The sequence below is a fragment of the Symphalangus syndactylus genome, chromosome 19, assembly GCF_028878055.3.
Source record: "Symphalangus syndactylus isolate Jambi chromosome 19, NHGRI_mSymSyn1-v2.1_pri, whole genome shotgun sequence".
NCBI classification, from domain to species: Eukaryota; Metazoa; Chordata; class Mammalia; order Primates; family Hylobatidae; genus Symphalangus; species Symphalangus syndactylus.
In genome coordinates, this window is record NC_072434.2 from 83035417 (window position 1) to 83054369 (window position 18953).

Genomic DNA, 18953 nt, shown 5'->3' on the forward strand with positions numbered 1-18953 from the left:
GAGCCAAGAGCCAAGATCACACCATTGCACTCCAGCCTGGCAAATGAGCATGACTCTGTCTCAAAAAAAATTAAATTAAATTAAATTAAAATTAAAATAAAAAATAAATTCAGTAAGAAATATGTGCAGGTAAAGAAAGGTAATTTTAATGTTGTTGGGAGGCTAGAACACGCATCTCATAAGCACCAAGTGTATTGACTTTCACAAGCATTGAAAGAGATGTTTTTCACTTATATCTTAATCATGTGGTATACCTCCTGAATTATACGTAGTATATATGTGGACTCCACATATGTAGTGGTAGTACAACTTTTAATAGTCTTATTTCAAAAACAAACAAAAAACATTGTTTTCTGTCTTTCAATTAAGGATGTATTTCTTTTTAAATTTTTATTTCTATACTTTAATTGATACATTGTAATTGTATATCATTATGGGGTACCATTTGATGTTTTGAAACATATCTGTGTTGTATAATGACCCAAAGTAGTTAGTGTATCACCTTATGCACTTGTCATTTCTTTGTAGAGAACCTTAAAAAGCCTGTATTGTAGCTGTTTTGTAGTATATAATATTTTCCTGTTAACCATAGAGACCCTCCTTAGAAAAATAGTATATCTTTTTTAAAGCAAGACATGATTGGACTCATCAGGGTTTTATGAGTTTTCAAGAAGCCTTTCTAATCCAAGTCAATTCCTCTTGTATTAGTTCCAATAATTGTTTTCTTTCTACTTCTACTACTATTTGCGCAGAGTGTGAATCACGCTGCATATTATTCCTCTAGGGTCCCCTAGCAAATCATACTTCTTACCTGGTAAGAAGTATGGTCCCCAGTGAGAGTTTGATAAGGGCTTGTGCATTTGTCTTGACCTCTTAAAATAGTGGCCTACGACAACTATTCAAAGAAGATTAACCTAACCAACCCACTGAAAGATGAGAGACCATGAGGAAAACTGAGGTGCTCCATTCACTAGCCAGAATGAAGAACAGTTGCAGCTGTGAGGATGATTGTAGGTGAGAAGAGCAAAAGAGCTCTCCAGTGAGGCCCAGCCTTAAACGCTGATTTTCAGAACTGTGAGTAAATAAATGTTACTTGAAGTCAGTAAATTTTGGCGTGGTTTGTTGCACCTCAGTTGATAACTGATGCATACCCCCGTTTCATAACATGATTTTTATCTTTCACATCCACCTCTCTAGCTGAATAGCCAGACTATACAGCTCATTTCCTTTCTTGACTCATAACGGAAGAAGATTGAAGGCGCATATGTTGGGAAAGAGAAGATTTAGGGTAAGTAGCAGCATGACAAAAAGCCTGAGTCATACACAAACTCAAAGATCAGGGACATTTAAAAATCAGGTAATGAGCTGTAAGGATATTAATCTAAAAATCCATGGAGCACAACTCCTGTGTAGCTCTTACTACATCACCTTAGTTAAAAAGATTTTTACTTAATCTGTAAGTGAATAACTTATATTTAAATCCCCCTTTCCTCTCATTTAAATATTTCTATTTAGTAGACTCACACCGTGGATTCTTAACTGATTTCAGCTTCATGCTTCAAATTTAATTTGTTATTTACATGTGCAAATTGGTTTTGCATAGATATGGTAAGCCATATCTGCTTTTGAAATGTTAAATCTCAAGAAGTAGTCATCTTAAAACATTCTCTCATATTAAGCTTTCATCTTCCGTCATTCTGCATATTGCAGACAACTGATCAGACTAAATCAGCAATAATTAGGCAGTATTTACAATTAAGCCAAGCTTAGAACATTGGCATATGGCTTGTGAGATCAGGTGGCTTTGTGTAGGATTTTTTGCTTGGTTTATTAAGAAGTAATTGTGTATACCTATTGGTGTCACAAAACCTCTGAAAGTATTTTAAACCATCAAAAGAAATTATTTCTGCTTTTTCTTTCCCATTTTTACAATATATTTCCCTTAAAGCTCCTGGTAGAAATGAGTAAAAAGAAACTTTTATTTAGAAGAAAGAAAAATAATCTCTAGGTTAGTATTTGAGACTCTGGCCTAATTTTCTCTAATAGCTTATCACTCTGTCTTTAGTGGCTTTGTGATTTGGAAGGAAAACTATCTGGAATAGGTGTCAGCATGTATTAATGCAGACATATTCATTCATTCAACAAATTATTTTGAATGTCTACTACATCTCAGCATTGTTCTATGTCCCATAGATACAGCATTGAACAAAATGGGCTAAGCCTCTAATCTTTTGGAGCTTATATTCTAATTGTTTTAATACCCCCAACCCAAATTTAGTTGGATGTTGAGACTGATGATCCCTATATGCACACCAAGAGGATATAAAAGATTACTCAGTATTGAGGCTTTCAGGGTGGAGTGCAGGATAGGCATCCAAGCTGATAGAAAATAAACATACAGAAGAAAACATCACTAGTATTTACTGTGGTTGGGGGTGTGTCTGGGGTGAGGGTTTCCCCTGCAACAGGCTGTTGGTTCCTCAGAGTTTCGACTTCCCCCGTCCCCAGAGAGGGAGCACAGTGACTTTCTTACTGGCTTGCCCAGAAGGGGGACAAGAAGGGAGGAGAGTGGGATGGGGTATAAAAGCTGTCAGACGTAAAACATCAGAAGTAGCATTAGTTCCATTAAAGTTCACGTTTGATATTTAGTTGATTACCAAAATGTGTAATAATTATACTTATTTATGTAAGATTTTATGGTGCTGTAAGGGGCTTTTAGCCTAAGGCTAGTAAGGCAGATTAAAGCTCTGCTGAATTCCTTGTTCAAGAGCCCATGTTGTGCTTTGAGTATTTTGGGAAATGAAATTAGTTCCTTGGTCACTATCAATAATGTCTACAACTTCAAAAGGAATAAGAAGTATCTGGTAATAACTTGTAGTTTGAGTATGTACAGATATAGGTGTGATTTTGATTTATATTTTTGTTATCTGTGAGGACATTCCCATAGAATTTTATCCCAAAGGGATGACCTTGGCTACAGAACTGTTATTCTTTGACCAGATGAGCAGACTATTGGCAATGGCTCAAGAGCGTGGAAAAATACGCAGATGGAGATAATTGTGGGCTATGGCATTTTCTAGTGCCAAAAATGGCTACTTAAAGTTTGTTTGATTGTGCTGATCCTTGGATATTGTCTTTGGTTGGGACGTCTTTGTCAGAAATGGATGTAACATTTGTTAGAAAAGGATGTACTATCAATGGATAGTAAATCTCTTTTGACTCCATTACCTGTAATGTTGACACTGTGTTCTGTTCTATAAAGTAGACAAACTACCTTTTCTGTTTAGTAAGTTGATCCCAAGAGGCTTTCCCGATGGTCGATGTGTCCAGCAGAGGGTTGACGTACTCCAGTACCATTGCATCTGTTATGGGACTGGAAACAAACAAAGTGACTTCCTTCTGTAGGTGGAATATGCCAGAGGCTCTACTCTGTATCATTTTTATTTCAGTAAGAAGGATTCTATGGCTGTGTTGGATCTGTAGGATGCTTTCTCCATGCCCTAAGGCATGATGGGCAAATGAGTCCTAAGGTCCACCTTCGAGACAAGTTAGCATCATTTTCCAAAAGGTTCAATATTCAGCCTACAGTGGTTATACTGATTAAATATATCTGGTGGCCAAAGAAGACCGTTTTTTGGCACCAGAAGCCTATGAGCAACCTATAGCCAACATGTGTATTCCAGAGATTCCGGGATGCATGAGAGGAAGTTCTTGGGTCCTCTGGAGCGAAAAAGTGTCTGAGGTGTGCTAAAGGTAGTCTCTTTCTCTCTGTTGTTTTTTTTTTTTTTACATTTTGTAAAGACTGGACCTTTTGTTGTTGGAGACACCATTTAAAGTGGACCAATTTGAAGATAACTATAAAATGGATTTAAGTGAAATTTGTAGATGAAGAATTTGTTGCTTCAAGAACCAAAAATGCAAAAAACATGTTGAGCTTGTTGTAATATTGAGGGTTCTAATAGGGCAAAAGTTATTCCTTGATGGCAGTTTTTGACTGACCAAGTAATGCCCAGAAATTTAAGTGAGGTGGTGAGACCTTGTACTATGTGTATGGTAATGGCTCATCCCTTTTTATCAGTTGCTTTGTGAATGTTTGTATCTTGAATAAGTGCATAGAATGAATCTCCTCAGAGAAGAATCTCACCAATGTACCATATCCATTATGTATCATTCTCATTGATGCCATCAATCTATCTTACTCAGGTAATCTTGGATAAAGGTGGATGTGATTGAGATCTTGCCTGCAAAGATTGTGTGATATGGGAAGATTGTGGGGATACTATATGGGTATCCAGGTAAAAGCGAACTGTGTTGTGTTGAAGATAAAGGAAAACTGCTAAGCGACTATTGAAATAGGCAAATATAAAATGTATTATTCAAATCCATAGTAGTGGGTAATTTCAGTAATATTAGGTTTGGGGGCTTTAATCAGATAAATCATGGTATTAACAGTGTGATAATCCAGTATTAGGTACCGTTCCCTTTTACTAGGTGTTATCACTGGAAAATTTAGGCTATTAAATGTGGTACATTAAATGGGATAGTAGGTAAAATGGTGCCTTCTTTTTGTAGGTCTGAACGATGAGTGGGTCTTGAATTATGGGCCTTGATTTCTCTGGTCCTTGTTTTCTCTATATTCAGATATGCTAATTAATTTCCCCAGTTTGTAAAACTGTGTCTGATGTTGAATAGTAGTACTCCCAAACTGCTAACCTGGGAGCTTATTTACTGCAATCAAATAAGGACAGTTTTCATATTTCAGGTACTCCACATGATTGTTCCGTTCTAAAGGGGAATGAGGGTGGAAAGAAACAATAGGAAGCATAATACAATTCAGGGTAATAAGTGGAATAAATGAAAAAGTCAAATAAAATTAGTAACTTCTAGCACTTTGGGGGGCTGAGGTGGGCGGATCATGAGGTCAGGAGTTCGAGACCAGTTTGAGATGGTGAAACCGTGTCTCTACTAAAAATATAAAAATTAGCCGGGTGTGGTGGCATGCACCTGTAGTACCAGCTACTCAGGAGGCTGAGACAGAAGAATTGCTTGAACTGCTCACTGTGGAGGTTGCAGTTAGCCGAGATCGCCCCATTGCACTCCAGCCTGGGTGACAGAGTGAGACTCCATTTCAAAAAAAAAAAAATTAGTAATTTATGAAGAGGCATATAAATTATGGCTCACTTAATTGTGCATGACTTTACTTGTCATTTTTAAGAAAAACATAGTGGCGAAACAATCGTAGGCTATCTTAACATAGTCTAGATCTTCCATAGCTTGGAATCTCTTAGTGAAAGACACAATTAGAGCCCTAGGGTTCTAAATATTGTGATTCACTATGTCTATGGAGCAGTACTAATAATTAAGAAATGGCATAAGTAGCTTTAATATCTATCTCTTTGCTCTTTTATCACCAATTAAAATTTTTGAAAACTTGTAATTTCTGATTTTTTAATTCTAGTTTCCATATCATAAAGGGATCATACTGTTAATAAAGTATAAAATTTAATTGTAACTTTAAAAATCCTTGGTTGTCTTCATTGTGCTTAGCTCTAAATTCATAAAGATGTTTTACAGAGTTCACCAGGCTGATAAATATTTGTAATTACTTACTGTAAAAATATTATGTCATATTGTCCTCATTTTGTCATGAGTCGTATTCTTAGGGAGATGAAAACACTTATTTTGGGCCCTACTGTGTATCAGGCATTGTGCAAGACATAAAAATGTTAAGCTTCAATGCCATAACACACCGTGATAAGATCAGAAAACTGGGGTTTCATGGAAGTCAATACTTAGGACAAAGACATGCAGTTAGTAAGTGGAGTAACAGGGCTTTGGACCTAGGTTTGACTGATTCCAAATTACCTCTTCCTTCCTTTACAAAGTGCTGCCTCCACTATCAGTGATGAATCATTGTTTTCATCCCATTGCCAAAAGGTAGTAACTGAAGTTCAATTATAAGATATAATCTGTCAAAAGGTTTGGAATTTTTTTATTATAATTAATCATACTCTGAGTTATGTCAGGAGATGTATTAAAAATATAACCAAAGGATACTTAGAAAAGAACCACATTGCCAGAGCAGTTGTCTCTGAATCATAATATATAGATTATAATCTTGTCTGTACCACTAGCTTCATGAATTTGTTCAACTTTTTAGAACCCTCTGGGAATTTGGTTTCTAAAGTAACTTCCTACCTTAAAAGTCTGATTTATACAATTTACCATACATACTTATGATTACTGAGTGAGGTACACTTATGAGCTAGCTTGATTGAATATTTTTGAAGAATATTCAAGAACTACATTTTTAAAAATTTGTTCAGTGGGTTAATTCAGTAAGGACTATCTGCTTTTGCCCCAAGTGGAAGAGTGGTCCTAATCTAAAAGATACTTTCATTAGGTGTATCTCCTAATGCAGTAATTCAACAGCAACTGCTTTTTAAGAAAGAGGTATAAAGTGTTGAATCTGGTAGTTTAGTCACTGTTCAAACTAGAATTTTAATTATGTAACCCTTACTTATTCAATATATCATCACTAATGTTAATCAGACATATTCATTGTTTGTCTCCTACTACAGGGGGAAAGAAATCTAATTATATTTGATGTAATATTTACATATGTATCTAGATAAGACCAAATGAAGTGTTACTCCAATGAAATAGCAATGTTTCTGACATCCTGAGAATGAAGTGACCCAATACTGAAAGACTTTTGATACATACAGTTGTTGCTGGTACATATTTGCATACTGATATTATGATAATTATAAATAACTTTTCTATTATTATATTTTGAGAAGAATCGGCTTATCTAAAGTTGTTTTAAGTTCAGAAGTAAAAATATTCTATTTCTATATTTGGATCAAATGAAAATCTTATATGTTTAGTAAGACAAAACTTAAGATGGAAGACAATATATAAAATGACATATATTAATATATATCTGTATTAAGAACATTCATAGTAGTATGCTTATAAAATAGTCAACTAAAATATAATTCAAAAACAAGTACTCTTATTATTGATATTGAGTGAAATGCTTTTTGTATAAGAGCCTTTTTTAAAAGTTAAAATTTAGAGTTTTCTAATGTCATCACTATTGCAACTATCATAAATAAGAGTGCTATTTTAAAATATACAGCAAATTATTATTATTACTTATAAAGATGTTCTCCCTTTCTACCTCAAAACATAACTGTTTTGAGGCTATAGAGATTGCATGGCATGTGCACATACACACTCAGACACACATTAAATACCTCAGCTTTAGGCTGAACATGGTGGCTCATGCCCATAATCCCAGATTTTGGGAGACTGAGACAGAAGATCACTGAAGCCAGATGTTCAAGAACACCCTGAACAACATAGTAAGACACAATTTCTACAAATTTTTTTTTAATTTTTTGACTCGTGCCTATAGTCCCAACTACTAAGGAGGCTGAGGCAGGAGGATCTCTTGAGACTAGGATTTCAAGATCACAGTGAGCTATGACTGCACTTCAGTCTGGGTGGTCAAGTAAGACTCTGTCTTTAAATTTAAAAACTTTATCAAGTAATATCTAAAATTTCCCCTACTTTATCCAGAATTCATATGTCACACATGATGCCAATCCTATCCATATGTCTAATTGTGTACTTGATAATATTCCAGCTCCCTGACCATTCTCACCCCATGTCTGACTCCACCCTATCTATCCATGAACCTTAACTTATTATCCATGTGTCCTTGGGAATGGAGGTAGAGAGATGATGCTTCAACAATTAAATTGCAGGTGCTACTAATTGGAAGAGAGAAAAGAAAGAACAGTGAAAGTATGACTTTTTTTTTTTCTGACAGGGACCCGAAACTGGGTCAAACTATGGTAGCACTAGTATGGATGAAGAAGATGGTGCTCATCTAAAAGTGTTTGCAGAGAGGGATTTGACAACAATGAACCTTACAGATAGGGTAAGATAGGAATATTTCTATTATGGTAGAAATAACAATAAAATGGCCAACATATGTTGGTGCTTACTGTTCACCAAGTACTGTGCTAAACATCATAATTGCATTATCTCATTGAAACCTTACAAAGTGCCTGGAAGATAATATCACACAGTGATTACTTGCATGAATTCAGGAATCAAATTATCTGGGTCCAATCCTAACTTTACTGCTCCTAACTATGCAAACTTGGGATATTGCTTAGTCTTTCTTTTCTTCAGTTTTCTCATCTGTAAATATTTGGCCTACCTTAAACATTTAAAATAAATATTAAATGATATACAGTGTGCCAATTATTACAAAGAAAAAACTCATTAATACACCAAAAATAATTGAGCATCAGTATGTGTCATATAACATTCCCAGCACTTTAAGATGCTGTTAAAAAAGTAGAAACAGATTCCCGACCATGTCAATTACATTCAATGAGAGTAACATTTAATCTGCTAACTACTATTATTACTGTTATTTTATCAGTTTCACAGATGAGAATACTGAGGACTGGTCTGAAGTACCAAAGCATGTTTTCTGAATATAAGGAAGTTTGGGCAGTGTCATAGACTTTTGAAATCATCATTCTAAAAAATAGGAATGGATGTGAAGAAGAATTTGTGTCCAGTTAAGGTTGGAAACCATATACTTTTTATATATATATCTAAAATGATATTCGTGATTATATAATTAGTCTACTCAAGCCAAAACCTTGGAGTTATCTTTGACTCCTATCTTTGTCTCACATTTTATATTTAATCCAACAAATTCTATTGGTTGTAACTTTCAAATGTCTGTACATTGACCACATTTTATAGTCTACACAGCCACCAGCGTAATCCAAGTTTTTAATGCCTTCCCTGTATATTATCATAACAGCCTTTCCCGCTCTGTCTCCTACCGTGTTCTCCACACAGATGGAAACCATAGTATATCACTCCTTCACTCCAATGGCTCCCATTTCTTTCAGAAGAAAATAAAAATTCCCTACTATGGTCTGCAAATCTCTCCACAAACTCTCATTCTTATTTTAGCTTTATTGTTGTAGATCCACTTCACTTGCTCTGCAGTGTTATCTTCTTCCAACATACCAAGCATACTTCTACCACAGAGCCTACCTACCGCAAGTGATGCGTTTCTTTAGACATCCTATGGCTCCATTCACTACTGCATTCAGCTGTGTGTTCGGATATCACTTAGCTTTCCTTCATCACAGTACATGAATCGGTACACACACCATAGCTACTCTGTGCCTCTTAATATACTTTGATTTTTTTCATTTATTTCTGACTGGCACCTATTGATTTAGCTGTTTCTTTTTGCAATTGCCATCCATCCCTACTAGAATATAGACTCTATCACAGTAGGGCCTTGCCTTTCTTCACTGCCATTTCCTTTACTTAACACAAGTACAGCACCTGGATCTAGTAGTCACTCAAACACACACACACACACACACACACACACACACATTTTAAACGAATGAATGGATGGATGAATGAATAAGTCAATGAATTTAAAATGAATGCAATTTTTTTTCAGCAGTATTCAGCTTACTAAGTATGCAAACACAGAGGCTGACTAATCCACAACTTCTTTCTTTTTCTTTCTTCAGATTTATACAATAGAAGACTAAAATGCTTGTGGGTGGTGTTAAGATATTGGTAAGTTGACAAATGAATCATCGGCCTTCGGTTAATGAATGTGAAGACAATGATATTGACAGTTTAGAGAAAAATCTATGAGGCTCAATGAGTTTGAAAATGCTTTATCTTTGTAGTAAGCTACTAAGAGTTTGATGACAAAGAGATTGTGCTCAGAAGAAGGTGATGAAAAAGTGTTTTTATTAATATATGCTGTATGGAATAGGAATGATTCATGTGGAGTTGATGTTCAAATCCTAAAACTCTTAGTGGCAGGAGTCATCTTAAGGTAAAACCATAATTTCTATAGATGATATTTCTTTTTTTTTTTTTTTTTTGAGACACAGTCTCGCTCTGTCGCCCAGGCTGGAGTGCAGTGGTGCGATCTTGGCTCACTGCAAGCTCCGCCTCCCAGGTTCACGCCATTCTTCTGTCTCAGCCTCCTGAGTAGCTGGGACTACAGGCACCTGCCACCACGTCCGGCTATTTTTTTTTTTTTTTGTATTTTTAGTAGAGACGGGGTTTCACCGTGTTAGCCAGGATGGTCTCAATCTCCTGACCTCGTGGTCCGCCCGCCTTGGCCTCCCAAAGTGTTGGGATTACAGGCGTGAGCCGCTACGCCCGGCCTTAGATTAATCCAGATGTGTTCAGAAATGCCCTATTTCTGTTAATTGATAAGTATTAATTATCTCACTGAATATAGGAAGAAATTAGTGACTTTAGTTTTATTAAGGACTCTTCATACTGTGACTGATTACAGACTTTTGGATTAGCTAAGACACTCCAGATCTGACGGCACGGTCTAGCTCTCTGATGGCTAATATAGTAAAGCCACCAGCTACATGCATCTGTTTAAATTTAGATTCATATTAATATTAATTATAATTAATGACATTAAAAATCCTGTTCCTCAGTCTTAGTAGCTACATTTTCAGTGCTCAAATGCCACCTGTGGTTAATGGCTTCCATCCTGACAGTGCAGATACAAAAAAAAGGCTTTGCTCATCTCAGCAAATAATGCTGGAGAGCACTGATCTAGTGGAGGATCAGCAAGGTACTGGGGTAGCCAGAAACGCAGAATGCTTTATTTCTGTGACTGCATTCCTAAATGTAAATACCACGTTAGTTTGCTAATGTTGATATAACAGTAAGATTGTATCATGCCTGACAAATAATCAACTGTCTCAAAAGATAATAGCTATATTCTTGTATGCATTGAGAGTTTTTAAAGATGAAGTATGAGTTTTAGGGAAATTGAAGACCATTGAACCCCACATGGTTAGATACAGTTACCTGTAATCCAGTTCGTAATGAATTTCAAAAACTGTTGACTATATTCTCTCAATGACAAAAAAGAAGAGATACTTCTTGTACTTGAACATTTTATATTAAAAATGGGGCATAGAGGAATATGCTCTGTCTATCCTAATTTTAATTCAACAACATTTTGACTTTTATCTTCAGAGAGATTTTTGTATTCAGAAATGAACTTAGACATTAAAAATATATTAGGGAATAGTGTACTCAAAGAGCCAATGTTATTGGATACAGTCTATGAACTCACTACAAAGGGTGACAATGTTCAGCAGGAAGAGTTTGGGTGACAGGAGTATGCATTCATCTGTATGTTATCACATTGAGTGCTTATGCAGATTATCCACTTTTATCTCAATTTATGCTGGATTTTTGAACCTAGCATATACGCATATACTTCAGGACTGAATAGATGGGCTGCTTGTATTTGATTGGTAAGGCGATTAGTAAACAATGGCCCAATAGGGGGAAAGCTCATAAGAAAAGGTAACATCACAGGAGGCTCAGTGACTAGAAAAGGTCGTCCAAAGAAAACCTTTGTAGAGAAAATCATAAGACATAATTGAGGGTGTGACATCCACTTAGGTCCCCACATTCCTTCATTGTGGAAATGGCTAATATCAATGGGAAGCAATCAATACTGCCTACAGACAGACTTACAAGCTAAATTTCATTAGGAAAGGCTTCACTGGCTGGTAAAAAAAAATAATTAAATAATAGGATTATAAGTGATTATTCATAATATATTACTAGAATTTGTATTCTCTTCATGAGGAGTGTGGGGAGGGTTGTCCAGGCACATGGGCTATTGTTCTGTAAGACCTATAACTCTGTGTGCCATGAAGGGATGGGAGAGATGTGAAGAATGATTAATAAAAGTCCTAGAAGCACAAGTGAGGAAGCAGAAGTTTGAGACAGTAGTGAACAGCAGGAAGAACACTTGACATTTTTTCCTCCATCAATAGCTACTTAAGTAAGCATGAAGTTCTGGGTTTCGCCAGCTGGCTATTTAGTGCTCCTGCAGGGCCTGTTAAGAACACTAAAGACAAATTATACCTGAAAGGAACCCAGGGACCTGCACCGTCCAATATGGAGCCAATAGCCACACGTTACTAGAAAGTAAGTACCTGAAATGTGGCAAGTCCAAACTGAGATAGGCACTAAGCATAAAATGCATATCAAAATGGAAAAAAATGTATGATAAAAGTATGCAAAATATCTCATTAATAACCTTATATTGATTACATGCTAATATGATCTTGTTTTGGCTATACAAATGTGTTGTATTAAGGGACTGATTTAATCAATGATTTTTTATTCCATTTTTTATTTCAATGCCTGCCCTAATCTGACTCATTGCAATTATCCTAATCTGACTCATTGCAAATTGTCCAGTTAATTGTATATTTACTGGTTGATGGAAAAGTGTCTAGTAGCTATTGCTATATAGTATGTTAAGATCTAGCTAAAACCTAAAAGGTATTCTTTTCCTTTATACTAATGACATTGCTGGGGTAGGAAATAATGAAGTGAATGCTATTACATAAATATTTGGTATTAATGCGTATACAAAAAGGTGAGTACAGAATTCACCCCTAAAGTACAAATTTCTGCCCCCTAAATCGGAAACTATGGAGGTGCTTAAAATTTGTGCAGTAACAAGCTCTGCAGGTTTCATTGATGCCTGCTAACCTTTAAGAACCTCTGCTCTCACAGTATTTTAAATCTTTTTCCTGGAGGAAGGATATCAACCTTTTAGAAATGGCTAGATAATTTAGTATTGTTTTGTCAGAGATCTCTATCTTTGCTTAACAAAATTACATACAAGCCATCAAGAGAATGAGAGATTAAAGGAATAATATTCATAACCATAAGCTCTCCTAAGACAGTTTTGAGCCTTTTCCTTTAGGTGTATATCACTGGGACTTGGAAGACTGAGATGCGTGCCCACAGGAGGGGGGCTCAATGGCAATGTGAGAAATTTTAGAGCTAAGATAATGGGAATATCTTGGGCTTCTTCATCAAATTTGCTTCCTCATCTAGTCTTGTGTCAGAGTTGTTTGTAGGTAGGGTAGGTATTATGGCCCCAATTTATGAAGGGTAAGATGTTTTATAACTCTGTTATCATGATGGAGCACATTTCCAAGTGAACAAGATACATTGAATAGTCAAACTTCTAATTGTTCCTGAAAAATACCATTGCTCGCAAATTATTAATTCAAAATAATGTAAAAGTATGGTGTGTTTTAAGTTGAGTGACACTTGCTAATTGTGATTACATGTGTCGTGTTATTAGTATTACCCAAACTCAAAGGTAAGGCATTGTTTTTTGAGTTTACTATTCCCACAAATCACCTAAGGAATTTATTAAAATGTAGATTCTACCTTAGTAGGCCTGAAGAGGGGTGTGAGTTTTTGCATAACAAGGTCCTAGCAGATGCCAAACCAGGGTCCTCGTTTTGAATAACCAAGCACCCCCACCCTAGTCCTTTGGAATCCAAATCTGCATTTTTTACCAAGACTAGTGGGCGAATTGTGGCACATTAAAGTTTGCAAAACACTGATGCCATGATCTAAAGTGATTCAAATGTTTGACTGTACTTTATTACCACCTGTGAAACTGGAATCAAATCTGATTCCTGGGTCCTATACTGGACAAAAAAAGTTAGAAATTGTGTGATGCAACAGAACCTGGTAACAATGTATTTTCAGAACTTCCTGGGTAAGGAAGACAGAATAATGGTCCCCTGAAATTGTCCACATTCTAATCCTTGGAACCTGTGAATATGCTGCCTTTTGTGGCAAAAGTGACATTGCAGATGTGATTAATGTTAAAAGTCTTGAAATGGGGGAGATTGTCCTGGGTTATTCAGGTGAATCCAGTGTAATCACATGAGTCTTTACAAGTGGGAAATGTTTCCCAACTGAAGACGGAGACTTGACGACAGAAGAAGGGCCAGAGAGATACATCACAAGGTCTCCACCCACTTACTGTTGCTGGCTTTAAAAATAGGTTAATGGGGACTCCAACCAAGGAATGAAGGTAACCTCTAAAAACTGGAAAAGATAAGGAACTAGATTCTCTCCTACAGTCTCCAGAAAAGAATGTGGCTCTGTAGACACCCTGAATTTATCCCAGTGTGACTCATATTAACCTTCCAGCCTACACAACATTGATAACACAAATGTTATCATTTGTGTTTTTTCAAGGCACTATGCCTGTAGTAGTTTGTTATAGCAGCAATGGGAAACTAATATACCGGTGGATATTAACCCACAACCGTTGCTCTAGGGGTCTATCAGAAGAAGCAAACAGAAGGGTTTTGGAGTTCTTATACATAATAAGGGTTTCTTGGGTCCAAGTGTCCTACAGCTTCCCAGAATTTCCTGACCAGCCCAGTCGCTCACATCTATGTCTGCCATACAGGGATCTCTGAAAGGTTGAGGAACCGCTGTGTACCTGTAACCTTGAAAGTAAGTGCAATTTTGCTAATGTTGATAGATTATGCCCCTAATCATTTGTATTCAAAGTGCAATATGGATAAAGGTGGGTGTTTTTGCTTGTCTGTTTGTTTATTTTATTTTGTTCTATTATTTTGGTGGGAGGGCAGGAGGAGGCGGGTGTTATAGAGCCAGAAAAAAAGTTGAAAATAAGAAGGCAGTAAATTTCCCAAATTTTTATAAGATTTTTGGCATCAGAGTCAATCAAACATTCCATGACATACAATCTAATTGCAGGTTTTGGAGATCTAGCTTTTTTAGTAGTTACTGAGAGTGACAGACATTTTCCTACCCTTCCATCTCAAGAGCTACTTTTCTCCTTCAATGTTCTCATTTCTGCTGTTGTTCACAGATGATCTTGCTTCCTTTAGAGACAGAGCAATGGTAGCTGTAGCCACAAGGCTTCTGTGTGCACAGAGGAGGTTCCCTGTGAGCCTCAATGTGCCCTCAACTGTGATTACAGGAAATTTTTCACAATGCAAATGCCTCTTCCATAGTCACAATGACAAAATAAAACATGTTAGGGCAGCCACACTTTCTGAGCTCTAGTCCATGCTAGTTGAAGTGCATATCAAATAAAAATCTCATTTAAACATATTTTATTCATTTTGCATCTTTAAGTAATTGGATTTATTGAATTATCAACAAAATAACCATAGCTTTCATCATCAGTCTAAGTTTCTATAGTCTAGCAAATTATAATGAGAATATTCCAATGGCTTTTAACAGCTGACATTAAAGAGACATTTCTAGGGATATCAGAATTCTAGAAAACTCAAAATTCGGACAGAGGCCAGGGTTCTATGATATGGTGGTTTATTTAGCTAATTTAAAGTGTAAATTAAAGAGCTGCTTTTATTATAAAAAACAAATTTATGGAGCACACACTCCTTCTAAAAGGTCTTGATTCAACAAAATATAAGGACTGAAAACTGCAATAGAGTTACCAGAGATGCCATGCTTTTAAAATTCAGCAATGTTCATTTCCATTGTGCTTAAAGTTTTTGTATTTCTCTTTTTAGCAACATAGGTTTGAAGACTATTTTACAATATTGTATAGAATATAAAATTTCAAAGTACATATTTCCTATGTAAAGTCACATGCTGTATAATGACATTTCAGTGGTCCCATAAGATTATGATGGAGCTGGAAAATTCCTATTGCCTGGTATTTACAATACTATATTTTTACTGTTATTTTAGAGTGTACCCCGACTTATTAAAAAAAAATCAAACAAGTTAACTATAACATAGCCTCAGGCTGTCTTCAGGAGGCATCCAGAAGAAGGTATTGTTATCACAGGAGATGACAGCTCTATGCTTGTTATTGCCCCTGAAGACCTTCCAGTGGGAAAAGAGGTGGAGGTGGAAAACAGTGATATTGATGATCCTGACTTGTGCAGGCCTAGGCTAATGTATGTGTCTGTGTCTTAATTTTTACCAAACTTTCAAAAGTTAAAAAATTCGGAAAAAGCTTATTGAATAAGGATATAAAGAAAGAATATGTTTTGTACAGCTCTGCGATGTGTTTTAAACTACATGTTATTACTAAAGAGTCAAAAAGCCTTAAAAACTTAAAAAAATTATTTAAAAGTTACAGTATGCTAAGGTTAATTTATTATTGAAGAAAAAAATTAATAAGTTTAGTATTGTCTAATTTGTAAATGCTCATAAAGTCTATAGTAGTGTATAGTAATATCCTAGGCCTTCACATGCACTCCCCATTCACTCTGACACATCCAGAGCAACTTCTAGTCCTGCAAGCTCCGTTCATGGTAAGTGCACTGTACAGGTGTCCCATAGCTGAAAACCGTCATTCTCAGCAAACTAACACAGGAACAGAAAACCAAACAGCGCATGTTCTCACTCATAAATGGGAGTTGCACCGTGAGAACACATGGACACAAGGAGGGGAACATCACACACTGGGGCCTGTCATGGGATGGGGGGCTCGGGGAGGGATAGCATTAGAAGAAATACCTAATGTAGATGACGGGTTGATGGGTGCAGCAAACCACCATGGCACGTGTATACCTATGTAACAAACCTGCATGTTCTGCACATGTATCCCAGAACTTAAAGTAGAATAAAGAAAGTAAAAAAATATTTTTTTTTTGGTTTTTTGTCCTTGCGATAGTTTACTGAGAATGATGTTTTCCAGTTTCATCCATGTCCCTACAAAGGACATGTACTCATCATTTTTTATGGCTGCATAGTATTCCATGGTGTATATGTGCCACATTTTCTTAATCGAACACCGCATGTTCTCACTCATAGGTGGGAATTGAACAATGAGAACTCATGGACACAGGAAGGGGAACATCACACTCTGGGGACTGTTGTGGGGTTGGGGGAGGGGGGAGGGACAGCATTAGGAGATATACCTAATGCTAAATGATGAGTTAATGGGTGCAGGAAATCAACGTGGCACATGGATACATATGTAACAAACCTGCACATTGTGCACATGTACCCTAAAAACTAAAGTATAATAAAAAATAAATAAATAAATATAAATCATAAAGCCATTATCAAAAAAATATATTTTTATACTTTGTTTACTGTACCTTTTCTATGTTTAGATAGACGCATACTTACTGTTGTGTTATACCTGCCTACACTATATAGTATAGTAACATGCTGCACAGGTTTGTAACCCAGGAGCAATAGGCTACGCTATATAGCCTAGGTGTGTGGTAGACTATGATATCTAAATTTGTACACTCTGTGATGTTCACGTAATGATGGAATCAGCTAACATCAGAACGTCTCCCTGGTGTTAAGCAACACATGATTGTGTTATACTAACAATTCTCTTAGAGATTATTGGGGAAAAATTTAATAAGATATTTCCTACGTTTGTAATAGACCATCAGTGGTGACGCTCTAACAAGCTGTCATGAAGATGGCCATACACAACAATTCTGCGTGTTTTCTTTTGCTATTTAAGAGTGCTCTGTTTGGGAACCCTGACTTATAAACTGTGGTTCTGGCCAGATGGAACTTCTGAAGATATGAAAGAAAGAAAAAGAGAGTGGAAAGATGTTTTAATACAGAATATACAAAGAAGGGGATTGTGTGGAAGCATACTAAAGGCAAGAAATAAAATTCCTTTAAAGCTGATATGAATTAGAAGGGAGATGACTGATTCAGAAAAGCAATGCAGATGCAGTGAAACATTTCAGAGACATCTGAAATAAAATGAAAACAGGTGCCTCTAAACTGCTGTCTCTTTGTACTTTGACTCCTGCCCATCTATTCTACCTGTCAGCCAGGAAGATTCTGTGAGAATTCAAGTCGAACCCTGCCCCTCCGTGGACATCCCTCCAATGGCTCTCTATCAAGCTAAAGTCCTTCCTCTTGCTCTTGAAAGTCTCTCATGATCAGCCTTCCAGAAAACAGCCTCAATTCAACCCGTCATTTGCTCCCCCATGGCTTCTGCACCTGTTCTTCCTGCATTAAAAGCTCTTTGAGTCTGTGTGAATCATTCCTCTTCACTTCCTTTGACATATATGAAATGTTTATATTTTCTGCCTTTTACTGGAAAACTTCACCCCCATGCCTACACCCCTTCCATTTCCCTTCTTTACTTCCTTTTTTTTTTTTTTGTCTCTAGTTCTAGTTACTTTCCCGCTTATGCTATTTATGACTGTCTATTGTTTCCTACACTGCAGTGGAAGCTCCAGGAGAGCAATGAGATTGTCTGAAATCTCAGTACCTGGAGCACTGATTGTATTTTACGAATTCGATAAATACTCGCAGAATAAATGTAGTAGCAATAATCATGTCTTCTGAAGAAGAAATAATCATTAATATTCAGTACTTAGTAGGCATCAAATCTATGTTGAGTGCCTTCCGTAGATAATCTCATTTTCTCTTATTAACAAACCTATAATAGATGCTAATACTAGACCTCGCTTACAGAGGAAGTAGTAGGATGATGGGGAGGGGTAAAATGTGGCATAGACGTGATTGTGGGGTAGTTGTGGTTATCAGAGTCTTCTGATACCAGTAGTGTCTTCTTTTAATTTGTGGTTATATAGGAATGATCTACAATGTCTGTTGGTTTATTATGTTAGAAGATTATATAGTTGTTTGGGCAAAGCATCATGATAGAACTATACACATTAATCCTATCAGGAAATTGATAGAATTTAAAAATTATTTAAAACTACAATAAACTTTTTCTTTATTATTGAGACAGAGTCTCACTCTGTCCCCCAGGCTGGAGTGCAGTGGCACGATCTTGGCTCATTGCAACCTCCACCTCCCAGGTTCAAGCCATTCTTGTGCCTCAGCCTCCTGAGTAGCTGGGATTGCAGGTACGCGCCACCACACCCAGCTAATTTTTTTTTTTATTTTTAGTGGAGACGGGGTTTCACCGTGTTGGCCAGGCAGCCAGGCCAACATGATCTCAGATGATCTGCCTGCCTCAGCTTCCTAAAGTGCTGGGATTACGAGTGTGAGCCACCGTGCCCAGCGTCAACTACAATAAACTTACTTCATCTTGGCAATAA

At 36.5% G+C, this 18953-nt stretch overlaps 1 long non-coding RNA gene across 1 annotated transcript in view; it reads left to right on the forward strand.

Annotated features, from left to right (window-relative positions):
* Positions 1-7921, forward strand: part of LOC134732012 (uncharacterized) — a 28317-nt gene extending 20396 nt beyond the window's left edge. The window contains exon 3 of the long non-coding RNA XR_010114834.1: positions 7841-7921. This is a non-coding gene — a long non-coding RNA (uncharacterized lncRNA). The remainder of the gene's footprint in view (positions 1-7840) is intronic.
* The last annotated feature ends 11032 nt before the right edge of the window (positions 7922-18953 follow it).